At 41.6% G+C, this 7,500-nt stretch overlaps 1 protein-coding gene across 5 annotated transcripts in view; it reads left to right on the top strand.

The window, feature by feature from the left end:
* The window catches only part of LOC138210814 (disco-interacting protein 2 homolog C), a 133,236-nt gene that overhangs the window by 16,813 nt on the left and 108,923 nt on the right, over positions 1-7,500 (top strand). The window lies entirely within an intron of this gene.

The following is a 7,500-nucleotide window of genomic DNA, read 5'->3' as shown; positions in this document are numbered from 1 at the left end:
GGCGAGCCGTCGGCCTTTATGACACACGTTCCTGTAACACCTGAATTAAACCTTTTTATTTTACTCGTTAATCCCACGTGACTCTTTAGAGTCTCTTTATTTTTTAATATTTAAAAACCAGGAGGTTCTTTGTTTTTTCTTCCTTCCTCACTTTGTCTCCTCACATTTCTCTGGATTGTTAAGAAATCGGAGCTCTAATTATTTATAACTCCGGAGCTCCTTTATCTCCATCTGCCCCCCCCCCCCTCCTTCCTCCCCCCCCCCCCTCTCCTCCCCTCCCCCCGACCTTTTAAATAATCTTTTTATTTTTTTTTAAATCACGACTTAATCCAGCTGCGTTTTCCTAAATATTTAATGACCTTCCCGACCCGGCAGCCCGCGGACCGCACGGCTTCGTCTTGTTTTTTAAGACGGTTTTCTTCTCGGCTTCTTCTTTTTTCTTTTTTTCAACCGGCGTGGAAAACTCTCCTGAGCAGATGGTCGGTGAGGCTTTTCTTTTTCTTTTTTTTTTTTTTTTTGGATGGAAGTCAAGGCCATCATCGAAAGTCCCCTTCGGTACCGAATGTGACTTCCTGTTGCCCTTGCGCCATATGTTACCGATATGCCATGTAAAAAAAAATAAATCTCTAATTTATTAAAATGGAGTTGTCTGTCGGTGTCATCCAGGAAATAAAAAATAATCTGCACTCCGGGAGGAAGAAAGTCACTTTGATGTTCAGACATTTGGTCGATGGTGTGATTGAAAACTTCTGGTGATCAATATTTTTGGTGCATTTATGGGTTTTTCTATCAGGGAATGGTTTCCGTCGGCCGATGCGGGGTGTTATTTTAACATATTTTAACACTTTAGTTGCTCGAACGAACCCTTAATTTATATCTGCGACAACACGAGGGGATTCGATTATTCTAAGATAGTACGTAAAGACGATTCAAATACGTTCTTCTTGTCTATTACAGCGTTTTTATTTTTAATTATCTGGCATTTCCGTTTTGTCCGTAAGAAGGTTGGACCTGTTGGTTCAAGTGTTTGTTCTTATTATACATTATTACTCTCAGAGATGAATATGTAAAATAATATATGAAATATTCTGGGAGCTAAAATTGTCCCGTAATGAAAAAACAAGACATTTTTTGTTTTTTTATAGTTTAGAAATAGTAATGAATAAATTTAGAAGTTTAAATTACAGGTTAACGGTAGCGGTTTAAGAAGTTGCTACTCTCAGAAAAAAAACACAAGTTTTTCACACGTGACCACGTATGTCGTAACATTTCATAACACGGGAGACAAACACACGTTGTTTTTTAATATGGGAATCTTACGTGGGATTCACACGCTACACCGTGAAAACGGTGTCCCGTGTGGATAAATCACACGTGTTCAGGCGGTCACGTGAATTATTTTGCACGTATGAAATTCAACGTGAGCCCGTGTGGTTGTTTTCTTTTTTCTATCGGCTGCGGGACGTTTTTCAGTCGCTGCGTGAACTCGACTTTTTTGGGCCTTTTTGATGGAAAATTGAATTATTTTTTTTTTATGAGTTACTTTTTGTGATTTTTAAAAAAAAAAATTTTTTTTTTTGTAAATTTTTTTTTATTTTTTATTTTTTTATGCCGACTTCTGGCCGACGTTCGGTCGGCGGTCAGTCACGAGTCACGCATTGTGTGACGTTTCGCTGCCAGCTGCATTAGACACGCAGCTGTGCATGTGCATGTGTGTGTGCATGTGCGTGTGTGTGTGTGTGCGTGTGTGTGTGTGTGTGTGTGTGTGTGCATGTGTGTGTGTGTGTGTCTTATTGTTTGGCGTGCTGTAGTTCAGCCCTTCAGCGATGGAGGTTGGCTTGTGAATTAGGTCACCACCAGTCCTACTGTATGTTATTTGTGGTTGCCAGGACACAGAAAAAAAAACACGGCATCTGCTGCTTCCAGCCGGCGTGCGACGCTTCGACGAGATGCAGACGCTTCGGCTCTCTGGAAAAACAGTCGAGTTTGAATTAAAAAAGCCTTTTTATTGTCATCGTGCAAAATGCAATGAAACCTGGAGGTGCTGCTCCTGATCCAGTGAAACTTCAAAAGACAAAGGATAGTTTAGAAAAAAAAGAGAAATAAATCAAAATATTGCACTTAAGTGGATCAGTGGTTGTGTTGTTGGGGGAATTTAAGACTTCTGATTGGCCGTCGGGGAAAGAAACTTTATACCGTATACAGATAATCCACAGAGCGGGTTGGTTGCTGTCATGAAATGAGTAAAATGATTAGTTATATATTGAATTACAGTTTCCTTGTACTTCTTTTAAAATGTGTAGTTTAAAAAAAAATGAACGCCGACATCAAAAAGTTAAAAGAAACGAGACATTTTTGATGCGTGGAAACATAAAACCGACCAAAGATCTTATTTTGAAATAAAACCCTGAACACTCTACGCACGTTTTTAGTTTTTTTTTAGTTTGTACATAAACTTTCCGGTTGTATAAAAATTGGAAAGAAGATGCAGGAAAGGATTATTGTGTAGTTTAGACAGTTGGTAACAAAATTTCGACAAGTTTATGCAGAATAAAAAACAAAAAAAAGCTGAAAGGAGCGTCGCATTTTTAATTATGATTTTTAGAGTTTTTTTTCTTAAAAATCACTTTCTTATTGGATGGTTCTTCGGGTCTTTTTTTTTTTTTCCCTCCAGAGAAGCTGATTGTAAATTTGTGAGACAAAAAAAAACCCCTCTTAATTTCTCCACTTTTAGGTCATATTTTATCATGAAATTGCCATTAAAGTAAATTTTAAATAATCAGACTGTTATTTGGAAATAACGCTCCACAGAGAGGTAGACGGAGATGGGAGATTTCCCAGCATGCCCTCCCTCCTCTCTTGTCATCGCGTTGACATGTCGTTCCCCCGTCCAGACAGCGAGGTGACACGGGTCACCGTGGTGACATGTCTGACCAGGAGGAAACCCCGCTGAGGTGCCCCCCCACCCCCCCACCCCCCGACATTGCACCCCCCCCACCCCGACATTGCACCCCCTCCCCTCCCACATTCCTCACAACTCCCAGAAGCTTCAGTCCGTTGAGCTCTCGTCTGATGCACTAAAATGGAAAAAAAACAGAGTTGCACGAGAAGCGAACACAAAGAAAGAGATAAGAAGCGGCGACGTGAAGACGAGATTACGTAACGGAGCGGTTTACGCTGAGGCGAGCGTGACGAAGGAGGATCGGCTCGTGGGCAGATCTCGGCAGCAGGTTTGCCAACGACTCGGTCTAGAAACCCAGTTAGTGCTACTTATTGGACGCAGCCCAGAGACACCAGCTGATCTCCAAGTACGCGGCGGATTAAACCGACGTTACGCAACCGGCGGCCTCGTCTGATTGGATTGATTCAGTTCAGGGCCGAGCGGTGCACGATCAAGGTCCATCGATGTGGTCAGAGAGGAGGAGGAGGAGGAGGAGGAGGATGTTTGGGGAAGAAGTCAGAGGCTTCTTGGACGGGATGAAGGTTTCTTAGTGAGGAATTTCCGGATGTTTAACAAAATACATCCCATAGTGATCTGCTGTCGTCAAGGCTGATTCTGGTGATGATAAAATACACATTTACTCCAAATTACAGATTTTACTCTTTTTTTTTTTTTTAAAGGGTTGGTATTATTGTTTTCAGGATACAGAAACAGGCAAAAACATTTTATAATATGGAGGTGGAGCCCAGTAAATAAAATAAAAATAAACAAATACATAAAAGAATAAATGAATAAGTCTAGAGGAAAAAAACAACTAGAGGAAAAATAACGCAAAAAACAAAACAAAGAGAAAACATGTCACACATCATCACAGCAAAACGTGACATAGCTACGCTTTGGCCTGTCTAGGTGTGAAAGTTACACGTTTTACTGCAGTTCTTCCTCAAAACAGCTTTTAAACCCGCTATGATAACAGAAAATTCACACTCCGATATGTTTGGTATTTGGGAATACACACAACTTTGAACCAAACCAACTACTTAAAATTTCCAAAAACGACATTCCCATCGCCAGCGGAGGAACGTTCCCAAGATAGCGATATTTTTTTCAGATGAAAATCGATACTACGAACGGTAATCTGTGAAGTTTTGTCGTGAATTCTGAGTTTCTGGCAATCACCTTCTCCAACAGATGAATCCTGACGTTATAAATATATCCAGAATAAATCTTCTTTATTACATCTTGCGAACTTTGGACAGACCCCGAACCAGATGTTGGAATAAATTGGCCAACAGCAACGAGAACACGCAGATACGGGCTATAAAATGTTGAATAACATATCAATTCATTATTTGAACAATTAAGATTGAGGAAAATATTTCTAAAATAATAACAGCATCCACATTAATGAATGACCTCACGGTCGCTCGGCGAGCGCTCCGGCTCCTTTTCTCGACGGCCAATTGAGACGTTTCCACGGTGATTTGCAGCCGGTGTGTGTTCGCCGGCTCGCCGCTGGCTTCGGAGGGTAAAACTCGGTCAAACTTCAGCTTTAATGTGTTCATTTTCCTCCTAATGAATTTTTTAACTCTGTCCAAAAAAAAAAAAAGAAAAGAAAAAGGAAATGTGTGTTTGCCGTTGAGCTGTGTTTTGCTTTGATACTGAGGGACACACACACACACACACACACACACACACACACACACACACACCACACACACACTACGATTTGATTATTTTTTTCATCTACTCTGTGATGACGCCTCGCAGCCGCCGGCTGTTGGGAATCAGAATATTTGATGAGTCCGCGTGTCACAAACACAGCGAGCAGCATCCTGTTAAAAAAATAAAATAAAATAAATCCAAGTCGGTCATGTTGTGAAGATTATTTCGGTTTATTTTCTAATCTTAGAGTATTCTGTTTAGATGTTTCATAGCCTGAAATGAGACATTTCAGCGAATGTAATTAGTTTTTTTTTTTTTTTTAAAAAAAGGCCTCATTATTAAAATTATGATGTTTCAAATATCTTTTTATGACTTCATAAATGCCTTTTCCTGACATTTTTCTTGACATACCATCCCGCACATTGAAAATGTGAAAATGCACATTTCTTAGATATTTTTTAAGATAGTTTGTGTTATAAAATAACAGTTTCATCTCACCATCAGCGCTTTTTGATATTTAAGATGGCAGACTCCATCACAAATGAGAAAAAGTCGTTAAACAAGAATTTTAAAAATGTGGCCGTGGAACAAGACAAACTTAAAGAAAAGAAAAAGTCTCATTTTGTTCTGCTTCACTCGCTCATGCACAAACATCTTATGACCGTCACGCCGGCTCTGCGGGCGACCCGCTCACCGCGTGTTGACCCTCATTCCTTTAAAAAGCCTCACAGCTCCCCGGGGCTTCTGCACAGCCACACTGGGACCCCAGTTCCCATGTTCCTCCCTGCTGAGGTCAGAGGTCCAACTCCCCCTCCCCCCTCCCCCCCTCCACCCCCACGTAGGAAAGACAGTCATCCCTGCTCATTAATCGAAGCTGATGTCCCGTCCCTCCCGAACCCCCCCCCCCCCCCCCCCCCCCCCCCCCCCCCCCCCCGTCCCCCAGATCCCGCAGTTAATCGATTGATCGGGAAAATAGAGGACAGATCGATCAATAATGAAAATCATCATCATCATCATCATCGTCAGATGAAGACTTAACCGGTCGTTGTTTTATGGGCAAATGAACGTTTGGTTAATTCTCCATCTTAAGAATTAATAAGAGAATGAACTTCCTGACTTTCTAAAAAAAATATATATATAAAAGTCTCTTTGTGGACTGAAATGAAGCTGAAGCTGCCCTCCTTCAATCTTCTAAGAAACTAAAAATAATCTCAGGATTTATTATTCTTTATAATTATCTTTCGAGACATTTCATCGCTTAGCCGTCGTGCAATTTTCAAAGTAAGAAACTCAGAGATTTAATCTACAGAATTCCTTTTAAAGTTTTACGTGAAGCCCCTGAGAAGTGAAATGTAATCTGAACTATTCTCGGATGCTAAAATTAAAAATCCGTCGCCGGGCTCGGGTGTCGGTTGCCGTGGAGATCGGCGCCGCTGTATGTTTTTCCTCTTTGGTTTTTGTTTAGTTTTTTACAGCCTTGTTAAAGTTCAGGTTGAAAGTTTGGCTCCTAAAAATAACCTCACATCTGTGGTGATGTTGCAGCTGCAGGGTGGAGTGCAATGCATGCTGGGAGACGTAGTCTGGTTGTTGTTTTTTTTGGCCGGAGTCGAGTCTGTCCTCGTTTCTCTTCTCTTCTGTCTTGATTTCTTTTTCACCTCCTTTTGTGCCATCTGTCCTTCTTCTTCTTTCCTTTTTTTCTTGTGCTTAATCCTCCTCTTCCTCTTCCTCCTCCTCCTCCTCCTCCTTCTTCATCTTCTCTTTGCTTCCTCTCACTCTTTGTTTTGATGCTTCCTTCCTCCCAGATTTCTTTAATCCACGTCCTCTTTTCTTTTCCTCCATCCTTTCCTTCTTCATTATTTTCTTTTTTTCTTTCCCTCTTCTTCTTCTCCACCTCCCTCATCCTCTTTCTTTCCTTTCCTCCTTCCCGTCTTTCATTTTCATTCTTTTCTGTCCTCTTCCTTGCTTTCTTTTATCATCTCTTTCCTCCCTCCCTTCCCCCCCTTTTTTCTTTTTTCTCTTTTCTCTTTTTCCAGTTCCTTTCTTCACCGCGACTCTTTCCATCTTCCTTCGTCTCTCCTCCCTCACCTCACCTCCTCTCCTCTTCTTTTCCTGCCTCTCTCGTTCAGGAATGCAGTCATGTGCTCTCCCCTCCACACACACACACACACACACACACACACACACACACACACACACACACACACACACACACACACACACCACTCTCTGTTTACCTCTCCGATGGAAAAATGGGCGTTGCTGGAATTCTCCGAGTTAGGCTGAGAAAAACACACAGAATGAACCTTTAATGGTTAAAAGCAGCTTCTGTGTGTGTGTGTGTGTGTGTGTGTGTGTGTGTGTGTGTGTGTGTGTGTGTGTGTGTGTAGGATCCAGTTAATCAATCCTCTGGACTCGATCCTTGTTTCAGTGCAGCAGCAGCAGCTCCAGAGTCTCGTGTCCGTGTTGCGTCCGAGCGCTGCGATAAAGGAAAGTGTTGTTCGGTGATGTGGAGAACGTACAGAGCTGCTTCTGTCCACCGAGGACAAAGAAAGGGAGGAATTACCACCGCGGGGCGGGAAACAACACGTTACAGTTTCACTCCCCGCTGGAGCTTCGACAGCTTCACTGTCGTCAAGGTTTTCCAGTCAGTACAAAAAAAAAAATAATATATATATATTTATACGTTTTATTTTTTTTACGCTTCGAGTGGCTAGTTAGCATTCAGTTAGCTCCCCGCGGGATTTAATACGTAATCACGTTCAGTTTCCTACGAAGTGAGTCGAAACTTTCTACCAGTTGTTAAATCGATGTGCTCACGAGCGAGCCAGTCCTTCTCGGAGTTTCTTTTAGATGATTTTTTTTTGTTTTTGCAGCAATGTTTACAATTTATTTTT

Source organism: Embiotoca jacksoni, unplaced genomic scaffold (assembly GCF_022577435.1).
Source record: "Embiotoca jacksoni isolate LCO1_2020_lvr unplaced genomic scaffold, fEmbJac1.0.p SCAF_48, whole genome shotgun sequence".
Classification (NCBI taxonomy): domain Eukaryota; kingdom Metazoa; phylum Chordata; class Actinopteri; family Embiotocidae; genus Embiotoca; species Embiotoca jacksoni.
This window is presented reverse-complemented; position numbering and strand designations above follow the sequence as displayed.